This window comes from Mustelus asterias, unplaced genomic scaffold (assembly GCF_964213995.1).
Source record: "Mustelus asterias unplaced genomic scaffold, sMusAst1.hap1.1 HAP1_SCAFFOLD_36, whole genome shotgun sequence".
In the NCBI taxonomy this organism is placed as follows: Eukaryota; Metazoa; Chordata; class Chondrichthyes; order Carcharhiniformes; family Triakidae; genus Mustelus; species Mustelus asterias.
In genome coordinates, this window is record NW_027590118.1 from 3,746,824 (window position 1) to 3,760,593 (window position 13,770).

Genomic DNA, 13,770 nt, shown 5'->3' on the forward strand with positions numbered 1-13,770 from the left:
CCACTCCTCATTGACAGGAGGCATTCCTCATTGACAGGGACACTCCTCATTGGCAAGGGCACTCCACATTGGCATGGGGCACTCCTCATTGACAGGGGGCACTCGTCATTGACAGGGGGCACTCCGCATTGACATGGGCACTCCTCATTGACACGGGGCACTGCTCATTGACAGGGGGCACTCCTAACTGACAGGGGGCACTCCTAATTGACATGGGACACTACTCATTGAAAGGGAGCATTACTTATTGAAAGGAGTCACTGCGAATTGACCGGGGCCACTCCTAATTGTCAGGGGGAGTTCCTAATTCACAAGTGGCACTCCTAATTGAAAGAGGGCACTCCAAATTGACAGGGGAGACTCCTAATTGACTGGAGCCACCCCTAATCGACAGTGGGCACTCCTCATTGAAGGGGGGAAATCCACATTGACAGTGGACACTTCTCATTGGAACGGGGCACTCCTCATTGAAAGGGGACACTCCTTGTTGATAGAGGGAACTCCGCATTGACAGCGGGCACTCCTCATTGACAGGGGCATTCGTCATGGACAGGGGCCACTCCTCATTGACAGGGGCACTCGTCATTGACAGGGGCCACTTCTCATTGACAGGGAGGACTCCTCATTGACAGGGGGCAATCCTCATTGACAGGGGGCACTCCTCATTGACATGGGGCACTCCTAACGGACATGGGGCACTCCTAATTGAAATGGGACACTCCTAATTGACCAAGGGCAATCCTAACTGACAGGGGGAGCTCCTAGTTGACAATGGGGACTCCTAATTGAAAGGGGGCACTCCAAATTGACAAGGGAGACTCCGAATTGACAGGGGGCACTCCAGGTTTACAAGTGAGACTCCTAATTGACAGGGGGCCCTACAATTCGAAATGGGGCACTTCTCAAGGACAGTGTGCACTCCTCATTGACATGGGGCCTCATTGACAGGGGGCACGCCTCATTGAGAGGGGGCGCTGCTCATTGACGGTGGGGCACTCCTCATTGACGGTGGGGCACTCCTCATTGTCGGGGGGGGACTCCTCACTGAATGGGGAACTCCTCATTGACAAGGGGAACTCCTCATTGACCGCGGCCACTCCTAATTTACAGGGGGCACTCCGCATTGAGAAAGGGCACTCCTAATTGAAATGGGGCACTCCTAATTGACATGGGGCATTCCTCATTGACAGGGGGCACTCCTTATTGACAGGGGGCACTCCTTATTGACAGGGGAGACTCCTAATTGACAGGGGCCACTCCTATTTGAGAGGGGGAGCACCTGTCTGACAAGAGGCATTCCTAATTGAAAGGAGGCACTCCCAATTGTCAGGGCGAACTCCTCATTGACAGAGGACTCCTCATTGACAGGGGGCACTCCTTATTGACAGGGGGCACTCCTTATTGACAGGGGAGACTCCTAATTGACAGGGGCCACTCCTATTTGAGAGGGGGAGCACCTGTCTGACAAGGGGCATTCCTAATTGAAAGGAGGCACTCCCAATTGTCAAGGCGAAATCCTCATTGACAGAGGACTCCTTATTGACAGGGGGCACTCCTAATTGACTGGGGCACTCCTTATTGACCGGGGTCACTCCTAGGTGAGAGGGGGCACGCCTCATTGAGAGGGGGCACTCCTCATTGACGGTGGGGGACTCCTTATTGACAGGGGGGCGACACTACCCATTGATTGGGAGGCACTCCTCATTGACAAGTGGAACTGCTCATTGACAGGGGGTACTCCTATTTGTCGGGGGGCACCACTCAATGACGGGGACACTCCTCATTGATGGGGGGCATTCCTCATTAGCATCGGGAATTCCTAAATGACATGGGGCATTCCGAATTGATATGGGGCATTCCTCATTGTCAGGGGGCACTCCTCATTGACAGTGGCACTCCTAATTGACAGGGGGCACTCCTCATTGACAGGGGGAACTCCTAATTGACAAGGGGCACTCTTAAATGAAGGGGGGAACTCCTAACAGACATGGGGCAATCCTCATTGACAGGGGTACTCCTCATTTACAGGGGGGACTCCTCTTTGACAGGGAGCACTCCGATTGACAGGGGGCACTCCTAATTGAGATGGGGCACTCCGCATTGAGATGGGGCACTACTAAATGAAATGGGGCACTCCTAAATGAAATGGGGCACTCCTAATGGACATGGAGCATTCCTCATTGACAGGGGGCACTCCTTGTTGACAGGGGGTACTCCTTATTGACAGGGGACACTCCTAATTGACAGGGGCCACTCCTAATTGACAGCGGGAGCAGCTGACTGACAAGGGGCATTCCTAATTGAAAGGAGGCACTCCTAATTATCAGGGGGAACTCCTCATTGACAGAGGACTCCTCATTGACAGAGAGCAACTCCTAATTGACTGGGGCACTCCTAATTTACCGGTGTCACTCTTAGGTGACACGCCTCATTGAGAGGGGGCACTCCTCAGTGACGGTGGGGCACTCCTCATTGACGGGGGGGTCACTCCTCATTGATTGGGAACACCAATCGAAACGGGGCACTCCAATTGACAGGGTGCACTCCAGTTGACATGCGGGACTCCTAATTGACAGAGGACACTCCTCATTGACAGGGTGCACTCCTAATTGACATGGGTCACTCGTAATTGACATGGGGCACTCCTAATTGACAGGGTGCACTCCTAATTGACATGGGGCACTCGAAATTGACATGGGGCACTCCTAATTAACACGGGGCACTCCTAATTGACTGGGCCACTCCTCATGGACAGCGGGCACTCATCATTGACAGGTGGCACTTCTCATTGACATGGGGCACTCCTCATTGACGGTTGGGTACTCCTCATTGATGGGGGCGCTTTCCTCATTGACAAGTGGAACTCCTCATTGATAGGGGCCTCCTAATTGACAGGGGGCATTCCTAATTGTCATGGGGAACCGCTAATTGTCAGTGGGCACTCCTAATTGACATGGGGTACTTCTAATTGACAGGGGGCTCTGCTAATTGTCAGGGGGCAGTTCTAATTGACATGGGACACTCCTAATTGACAGGGGGCACTCCTAATTGACATGAGGAGCTCATAATTGATAAGGGGCTCTTCTAATTGAAGGGGGGGCTCTAATAATTGACAGGGAGCACTCCTAATTGACAGGGCCACTCCTCATTGGCAGCGGGCACTCCTCATAGACAGTTGGGCACTCCTCATTGACGGTGGGGCTCTCCTCCTTGACAAGTGGAACACCTCATTGACAGGGGCCTCCTCTTTGACAGGGGGCACTGCTAATTGACAGCGGGCACTCCTCTTTGACAGGGGGCACTCCTACTTTACAGGGGTCACTCCTAGGCGACGGGGGCTACTCCTCATTGAGAGAGGGCACACTGCATTGATGGTGGGGCCCTCCTCATGGATTTTGGGGCTCTCCTCATTGACGGTGGGGCAGTCCTGATTGACGGAGGGGAGGGGGGTGGGGTGGAGGGGGGTGGGGAGGAGGGGGGGGGCACTCCTCAGTGACGTAGGGGGGATCATCATAGACGGAGGGGGGGCACTACTCATTCACAGCGTGGCACTCCTCATTGAGTGTGGGGCAATCCTCATTGACTGGGTGAAGTCCTCATTGACAGCGGGCTCTCCTAATTGATAGGGGTCACTCCTAATCGATAGGGGCCACTCCTAATTGACAAGGCGCAATTCTAATTGACACGGTGCACACCTCATTGACAGGGGGTACTCCTCATTGACAGGTGGCACTCCAATAGACAGGGGGCACTCCAATTGACAGGGGGCACTCCAATTGACAGGGGGCACTCCAGTCGACAGGGGGCACTCCAAGTAACAGGATGTACTCCAATTAACATGCGGGACTCCAAATTGCCAGGGGCTACTCTTAATTGGCAGCGGGCAATGCGAGTTGGCAGGGGGTACTACTAATTGCCAGGGGGCACTGCTAAATGACAGGGGGTACTCCGATTTGATAGGGGGCACACCAAATTGACAGGGGGAACTCCAAATTAACAGGGGGCACTCCTAATTGGCAGCGTCACTCCGAATTGGCAGGTGGCACTCCAAAATGACAGGGAGCACTCCTAATTGACAGGGGCACTCCTAACTGACAGTGGGAGCTCCTAACTGACAAGCGGCACCCCTAATTGCAAGGGGGTACACTTAATCGGCAGGGGGCACTCCAATTGACAGGGTGTAGTCCAATTGACATGGGGGACTCCTAATTGACAGGGGCTACTCCTAATTGGCAGCGGGCACTACGAATTGGCAGGGGGTACTACTAATTGCCAGGGGGCACTCGTAATTGACAGGCGGCACACCTCATTGGCAGGGGGCGCACCAGATTGACAAGGGGCACTTCTCATTGTCAGGGGGTACTTCTCATTGACAGGGGGCACTTCTCATTGAAACGGGGCACTTCTCATTGACAGGGGTCGCTTCTCATTGACAGGGGGCACTTCTCATTGACAGGGGGCACTCCAATAGACAGGGTGCGCTCCAATTGACAGGGGCAGTCGTCATTGGCAGCGGGCACTCATCATTGACAGGGTGCACTCCTAATTGATAGGGGGCACTCCGAATTGACTCGGGGCACTCCTAATTCACATGGGGCACGCTACATTGACGGTGGGGTTAACCGTATTGACGGTGGGGCATTCCTCATTGACGGTAGGGCACTTCTCATTGACGGGGGGGGCACTCCTCATTGACAGGGTGATGTCGTCATTGACAGGGGGCTCTCCAATTTGACAGGGATCACTCCTAATTTACTGGGGCCTCTCCTAATTGACAGGGGGAGCTCCTAATTGACAGTGGGCATTCATAATTGACATTGGCCACTGCTAATTGTCAGCGCGCACTCCTAATTGACATGGGGCACTCCTACTTGACATGGGACTCTCCTAATTGACATGGGATGCTCGTAATTGATAAGGGCCACTCCTAATTGAAAGGGGGGCACTCCTAATTGACAGCGGGGACTCCTAACTAACAGGGCCACTCCTCATTGACAGCGGGCACTCCTCATTGACAGGAGACACTCCTCATTGACAGCGGGCACGACTCATTGACAGGGGACACTCCTCATTGACAGTGGGCTCTACTCATTGACGGGGGGCCACTCATCTTTAACGTGGGGGGAAGCCTCATTGACGTGGATGCACTCCTCATTGATCGTGAGGCACTCCTGCCTGAGCGCGGGGTGGGGGGGGGGGGGCACTCATCAATGACAGCGGACACTACATATTGACTGGGGGAACTCCTCATTGACAGGGGCCGCTCCTAATTGACAAGATGAGCTCCTCAGTGACTTGGGGCACACCTCATTGACAGTGTGCACTCCTCATTGACAGGGTGCCCTCCTCATTGACAGGGTGCACTCTTCATTGGCATGGGGCCCTCCAAATTGACATGAGGTACGCCTAATTGACATGGGGCATTCCAAATTGACATGGGGTACTCCTTATTGACAGTGGGCACTCCATATTGACAGGGGGCGCTCCCTATTGACAGGGGACTCATCTAATTGACGGGCACTCAAATTGATAGGGGGCGCTCCAATTAACAGAGGGTACTCCAATTGACACGAGACAATGCAATTGACAGGGTTCGAATTCACAGGGGGACTCCCATTGCCATGGGGAACTCCAAACTGACACTGGGCACTCCTAATTGACAGCGGGCACTCATAATGGACAGGGGCATATCAAATTGACAGCGGGTACTCCTCATTGACAGGGGGCATTCCTCATTGACAGCGGGCGCTCCTCATTGACACGAGTCGCAGCTATTTGGCCAGGGTCGCTCCTACTTGGCAGGGGGCGCCCGTAATTGACAAGGGGCGCTCCTAATTGACAGGGGGCGCTCCTAACTGACAGGGGGTGCTCCTAACTGACAGGGGGTACTCCGAATTGAAAGAGGGTACTCCTAATTGACAGAGGGCACTCCCCATTGACAGGGGGCACACCAATTCACACGATGGCAATCCAAATTGACAGGGGGCAATCCTAATTGACAGGGGGCATTCCTAATTGACAGGAGGAGCTCCTCATTGACTTGGGGCACACCAAATTGACTGGGGGCACTCCTCATTGACAGGGCGGACTCCTCATTGACATGGGGTCCTCGGAATTGACATGGGGTACGCCTTATTGACATGGGGCACACCAAATTGACAGGAGGTACTCCTTATTGACAGTGGGCACTCCATATTGACAGGGAGCGCTCACTATTGACAGGAGACTCTTGTATTTGACGGGGCACTCAAATTGATAGGGGGCGCTCCAATTAACAGGGGGTACTCCAATTGACACGGGACAATGCAATTGACAGTGAGTACTCCAATTCACAGGGGGACACCAGTTGACATGGGGAACTCCTAACTGACAGGGGGCACTCCTCATTGACAGGGGGCACTCCTCATTGACAGGGGAAATCCTCATTGACAGGGGGCACTCCAATTGACACCGTGGCACTCCGAATTGACAGTGGGCATTCCTAATTGACAGGGGCAGATCTAATTGACAGCGGGCACTCCTCATTGACAGGGGCACGACTCATTGACAGCGGGCGCTCTTCATTGACAGGGTTCGCTCCTATTTGGCTAGGGTCGCTCCTACTTGACAGGGGGCGCTCGTAATTGACAAGGGCCGCTCCTAATTGACAGGGGGCGCTCCTAACTGACAGGGGGCACTCCGAATTGAAAGAGGGTACTCCTAATTGACAGAGGGCACTCCCCATTGACAGGGGGCACTCCAATTCAAACGGTCGCACTCCTAATTGACAGGGGCCACTCCTGATTGACTGGGGGCACTCCTCATTGACAGGGGGCACTCCTAATTGACAGGGCAGACCTAATTGACAGGGGGCACTCCTCATTGACAGGGGGCACTCCTCATTGACAGGGGCGTCTCCAATTGGCACAGTGGCACTCCTAATTGACAGGGGGCACTCCTAATTGACAGGGGGCACTCCTAATTGACAGGGCAGACCTAATTGACAGGGGGCACTCCTCTTTGACAGGGGGCACTCCTCATTGACAGGGGTTTCTCCTATTTGGCAGGGGTCGCTCCTAATTTGCAGGGGGCGCTCCTAATTGACAAGGGGCGCTCCGAATTGAAAGGGAGTATTCCTAATTGACTGAGGGCACTCCTCATTGACAGGGGGTTCTCCTTATTGACAAGGTGCGCTCCACATTGATAGGGGGCACACCTCATTGACTGGGGAAACTGTTCATTGACATGGGGGCACTCATAACTGAGAGGGGGAGACTCCTCTATGACGATAGGGCACCCCTCATTGACGGGGGGACACACATCATTGACTGGGGCGCTCTCCTCATTGACGGGTGGGCACTCCTCTTTGACGTGGGTCGAATCCTCATTGACGGGGATGCACTCCTCATTGGCAATGGGGCACTCCTCTTTGAGCGGGGCGGGTTCTCCTCATTGACAGGGGCTACTAAATATTGACTGGGGGAACTCCTCATTGATAGTGAGCGCTCCTAATTGACAGGGGTCACTCCTCACTGACTTGGGGCACTCCTCATTGACTGGGGGCACTCCTCATTGACAGGGTGCACTCCTCATTGGCATACGGCCCTCCTAATTGACATGGGGTACTCCCAATTGACAAGGGGCATTCCAAATTGGCAGGAGGTAATCCTTATTGACAGTGGGCACTCAATATTGACAGGGGGCACCCCCTATTGACAGAGGACAATCCTTATTGATAGGGGGCACTTCTAATTGATGTGGCACTCAAATTGATAGAGGGCGCACAAATTAACAGGGTGTACTCCAATTGACACTGGGCACTCCAATTTACTGGGAGTACTCCAATTGACGTGGGGCACTCCTAACTGACAGGGGGAGCTCCTAACTGACAGGGGACACTCCTCATTGACAGGGGGCACTCCTCATTGACTGGTGGAACTCCTCACTGACAGGGGGCACTCCAATTGACACGGTGCAACTCCAAATTGACAGGGGGCACTCCTAATTGACGGGGCAGATCTAATTGACAGCGGGCACTCCTCATTGACAGGGGGCACTCCTGATTGACAGGGGGCATTCCTCATTGTCAAGGGGCGCTCCACATTGGCATGGGGCGTCCTAATTGACATGGGTACTCCTAATTGGGATGGGGCATTCCAAATTCACAGGAGGTACTCCTTATTGAAAGTGGGCACTCCTTATTGACAGGGGGCACTCCCTACAGACAGGGGGCACTCCTTATTGACAGGGGGCACTTCTAATTGACGGGGCACTCAAATTGACAGGGGACCCTCCAATTAAGGCGGGTTACTCCAATTGACACGGGGCACTTCAATTGACAGGGTGTAATCAAATTGACAGGGGGACTCCAATTGACATGGGGAACTCCTCAATGATAGGGGGCACTCCTCATTGACTTGGGCACTCCTTATTGACTGGGGGCACTCCTCATTGACTGGGGGCTCTCCTCATTGACAGGGGGCACTCCTCATTGACAGGGGGCACTCAAATTGACAAGGTGTACTCCAATTGACAGCGGGACTGCAATTCACATGGGGAACCCCTCACTGACAGGGGGCACTCTTCATTGACTGGGGGCACTCCTCATTGACTGGGGGCACTCCTCATTGACAGGGGGCACTCCTCATTGACAGGGGGCACTCCTCATTGACAGGGGGAGCTCCTCATTGGCAAGGGGCACTCCTAATTGACAGGGTGCATTCCAATTGACATGGGTGACTCCTCACTGATAGCCACGTTCCGCACACACGAGGACGGCCTCAACCGGGATATTGGGTTCATGTCACTCTATTTGAACCCCCCACAGTTGCGTGGACCTGCAGAGTTTCACTGGCTGTCTTGTCTGGAGACAATACACATCTTTTTAGCCTGTCTTGATGCTCCCTCTTCACTCACATTGTTTTGTTTCTTAAAGACTGGATTAGTTGTTAGTATTCGCATTCCAACCATTATTCGTGTAAATTGAGTCTGTGTCTTTATATGCTCTGTTCGTGAATAGAATTCACACTCACCTGAAGAAGGGGCTTAGAGCTCCGAAAGCTTGTGTGGCTTTTGCTACCAAATAAACCTGTTGGACTTTAGCCTGGTGTTGTCAAACGTCTTACTGCGTTTACCCCAGTCCAACGCCGGTACCTCCACATCAGGACTCCTCATTCACAGTGTGCGCTCCAAATTGGCAGGACGCTCTCCAAATTGACAGTGGGCACTCCTCATTGACGGCGAGGCACTCCTCATTGTCGGTGGGGAATTTCTCATTGACGGGGGTGCACTCCTCATTGACGGCGAGGCACTCCTCATTGACGGTGGGGCATTTCTCATTGACGGCGGGGCACTCCCCATTGACAGTGGGCACTCCTCATTGACGGGGGTGCACTCCTCATTGACAATGGGAATTCCTCACTGACAGGGGCCACCCAATTGACAGGGGGCACTCCTAATTGACAGGGGGCACTCCTCATTGACAGGGGGCACTCCTAATTGACATGGGGCACTGCTAATTGTCAGGGGGCACTCCCAATTGACAGGGGGCGTTTCGAATTGACATGGGGAGCTCTTAATTGGTAAGGGGCACTCCTAATTGAAAGGGGGCACTCCTAGTTGACAGGGTGCACTCCTAATTGACGGTGGGCACTCCTCATTTACGGGGGGCACTCCTCATTGACAAGGGGAATTCCTCATTGACTGGGGCCTCCGAATTGACAGGGGGACTCGAATTGATATGAGGGACTCCTAATTGACAGCGGGCACTGATCATTGGCAGGGGGCACTCGTAGAACAAAACAAAGAACAAAGAACAATACAGCACAGCAACCGGCCATTCGGCCCTCCAAGGCCTTGCCACTCCCAACTAGACCATTCTTTTGTATCCCTCCATTCCCACTCCGTTCCTATGGCTATCTTGATAAGTCTTAAACGTTCCCAGTGTGTCCGCCTCCACCACCTTGCCTGGCAGCGCATTCCAGGCCCCCACCACACTCTGTGTAAAATATGTCCTTCTGTTATCTGTGTTAAACCTCCCCCCCCCCTTCACCTTGAACCTATAACTCCTGTTGAACGTCACCCCCGTAATTGGCGGGGGGCAGTCCTAATTGACTGGGGGCACGACTAATTGACAGGGAGTACTCCAAATTGACAGGCGGAAATCCAAGTTGACTGGGGGCACTCCTAATTGTCAGGGGTCACTCCTAATTGGCAGGGGGAATCCAAAATGAGTGGGGGCACTCCTATTTGACAGGGGGCTCTCGAACTGACAAGGGGCACTACGAATTGAAAGGGGTTACTCCTAATTGACATGGGGCTCTCCTCATTGACAGTGGGCTCCACTCATTGACAGGGTGCTCCGCTCATTGAAAGGGGGCAATGCTCATTGACATGGGGCACTCCTCATTGACAGTGGGCACTCCACATTGAACGTGGGGCACTCCTCATTGACAAGGGGAATTCCTCATTGAGAGGGGCCACCCAATTGTCAGAGGGCACTGCTAATTGACAGGGGGCACTCCCACCTGACAGGGGGCACTCCTAATTGACATGGGACACTGCTGATTGTCAGGGGGCACTCCTAATTCACATGGGGCACTACAAATTGACAGTGGGCACTCCTAATTGACAGGGGGCACCTCGAATTTGCAGGGGCAACTCCTAATTGACAGGTGGAGCTCCTAACTGAGAAGGGACACTCCTATATGAAAGGGGGAACTCCTAATTGATAGGGGAGACTCGTAATTCACAGGGGTCAATCCTTATTAACAGTGGGCACTCCTCATTGAGCGGGGGGGGGGCACTCATCAATGACAGGGGACACTACATATTGACTGGGGGAACTCCTCATTTACAGCGGGTGCTCCTAATTGTCAAGATGAGCTCCTCAATGACTTGCGGCAAACCTCATTGACTGGGGGCACTCCACATTGACAGGAGACACTACTCATTGACAGGGGCTATTTCTCATTGACGGGACAGGCACTCCAAATTTTCAGGGCTCACTCCTAATTTACTGGGGTCACTCCTCATTGACAGGGGGCACTCCTATTTTGCAGAGGCCACTCCTCATTGACGGGTGGGGGTTTATTCCTCATTTACAGGGTCACTCCTCATTCACAGGGTCACTCCTCATTGACGGAGGGAACTCCTACTTGACAGGGGTTACTCCTCTACGGGGGGCTCTCCTCCTTGACAGTGGGCACTCCTCATTGAAACGGGGCACCATGGATTGATCGGGGGCACTCCTCATTTACAGGGGGCAATCCTCATTGACAGGGAGTATTCCACATTGACGGGGGGCACTGCTCATTGACGGGGGCACTCCTCATTGATGTGGGACACTCCTCATTGATGGGGGGAACTCCTCGTTGACGGGGGCACTCCTCATTGACGGAGGGGCACACCTCATTTTCAGGGGTCTCTTCTCATTGACACATGGCACTCCTCATTGATGGGGGCATTCCTCTTTGACGGGGACCATTCCTCATTGACGGGGGCATTCCTCATTCACAGTGGGCACTCCTCATTGACAGAGAGAACTCCTCATTGACAGGGGTGAATCCTGATTGTCAGGGGGCACTCCTCATTGTCGGGGGCCCTGCGTATTGACAGGGGGCTCTCCACATTGACAGGGGGCACTCCTCATTGACAGGGGGCACTCCTCATTGACAGAGGTCACTCCTCATTGACATGCGGGCTCTCCTCATTGAAAGGGGGCCCTCCTCATTGATGGGGCCCTCCTAATTTACAGTGGTCACTCCTCATTGACGGCGGGAGCACTCTTCATTGACAGGGGGCACTCCTCATTGACAGGGTCACTCCTCTTTGACAGGGTCACTCCTCATTGACAGGGTCTCTCCTCATTGACAGAAGTCACAACTCATTGACAGATTGCACCCTCATTGACAGGGTCACTCCTCATTGACAGGCTCACTCCTCATTGACAGGGGGCACTCCTCATTGACAGGCTCACTCCTCATTGACAGGGGGCACTCCTCATTGACAGTTGACACTGCTCATTGACAGGGGGTACTTCTCATTGACGGGACAGGCACTCCAATTTTTCAGTTCTCACTCCTAATTTACAGGGGTCACTCCTCATTGACGGGGGTACTCCTCATTGATGGGGGGACATCTAATTGGCAGAGGCCACTCCTCATTGACGCGGGAGGGGGGGTGGGGGGGACGGGCACTCCTCATTTACAGGTTCACTCATTTACAAAGTCACTCCTCATTGACGGAGGGCACTCCTCCTTGACAGGGGGCAGTCCAGTGCAGGGGGCTCTCCTCCTTGACAGTGGGCACTCCTCATTGATAGGGGGCACACCTCACTGACAGGGGGCACTCCTCATTGACAGGGGGCATTCCTCATTACCGGGGGGCACTCCTCATTGACGGGGGCACTCCTCATTGTCGAGGGGCACTCCCCATTGACGGGGGCACTCCTCATTGACGATGGGCACTCCTCATTGACGGGGGACATTCTTCATTGACGGAGGGCACACTTCATTGATGGAAGCGGGCACTCCTAATTTACATCGGTCACTCCTCATTAACGAAGGGGCTCTTCCCATTGACCAGGGACACTCCTCATTGACGGGGGGCACTGCTCATTGACGGGGGACACTCCCCATTGATGGGGGTCACTCCTCATTGACACAGGGCACTCCTCATTGACGGGGGCACTTCACATTGACGGGGGCATTCCACATTGACGGGGAGTATTCCTCATTGACGGGGAGCATGCCTCATTGACGGGGGCATTCCTCATTGACAGAGGGCACTCCGCATTGACAGAGAGAACTCCTCACTGACAGGGGTGACTCCTCATTGACAGGGGTGAATCCTCATTGTCGGGGGCCCTCCGTCTTTACAGGGGGCACTCCACATTGAAAGGCGGTACTCCACATTGGCAGGGGGCACTCCCCATTGACAGGGGGCATTCCTCATTGACGGAGGGGCACTCCTCATTTTCAGGGGTCTCTTCTCATTGAAACAGCGCACTCCTCATTGACAGGGGGCACTCCTCATTGACGGGGGCAATCCTATTTGACGGGGGCATTCCCTATTGACGGGGGCATTCGCATAGACGGGGAGCATTCCTCATTGACGGGGGCGTTCCTCATTGACAGGGGGCACTCCTCACTGACAGGGGTGACTCCTCATTGACAGGGGTGAATCCTCATTGTCAGGGGGCACTCCTCATTGTCGGGGGCCCTCCGCATTGACAGGGGGCACTCCACATTGACAGAGGGCACTCCTCATTGACAGAGGGCACTCCTCATTGACAGGGTCGCTCCTCATTGACAGGCTCACTCCACATTGACAGAGGGTGCTCCTCATTGACAGCGGGCACTCCTCACTGACAGAGGGCACTCCTCATTGACAGGGTCGCTCCTCATTGACAGGCTCACTCCACATTGACAGAGGGTGCTCCTCATTGACAGAGGGCACTCCTCACTGACAGAGGGCACTCCTCATTGACATTGGGCACTCCTCATTGACAGGGAGCACTCCTCAATGACAGAGGGCAGTCCTCATTGACGGCGGGTCACACTTCATTGACAGGGGGACACTCCTCATTGACAGGGGGCACTCCACATTGACAGGAGACACGACTGATTGACAGGGGGCATTCCACATTGACGGGGGGCACTGATCATTGACGGGGGCACTCCTCATTGATGGGGACACTCCTCATTGATGGGGGGAACTCCTCGTTGACGGGGGCACTCCTCATTGACGGAGGGGCACACCTCATTTTCAGGGGTCTCTTCTCATTGACAC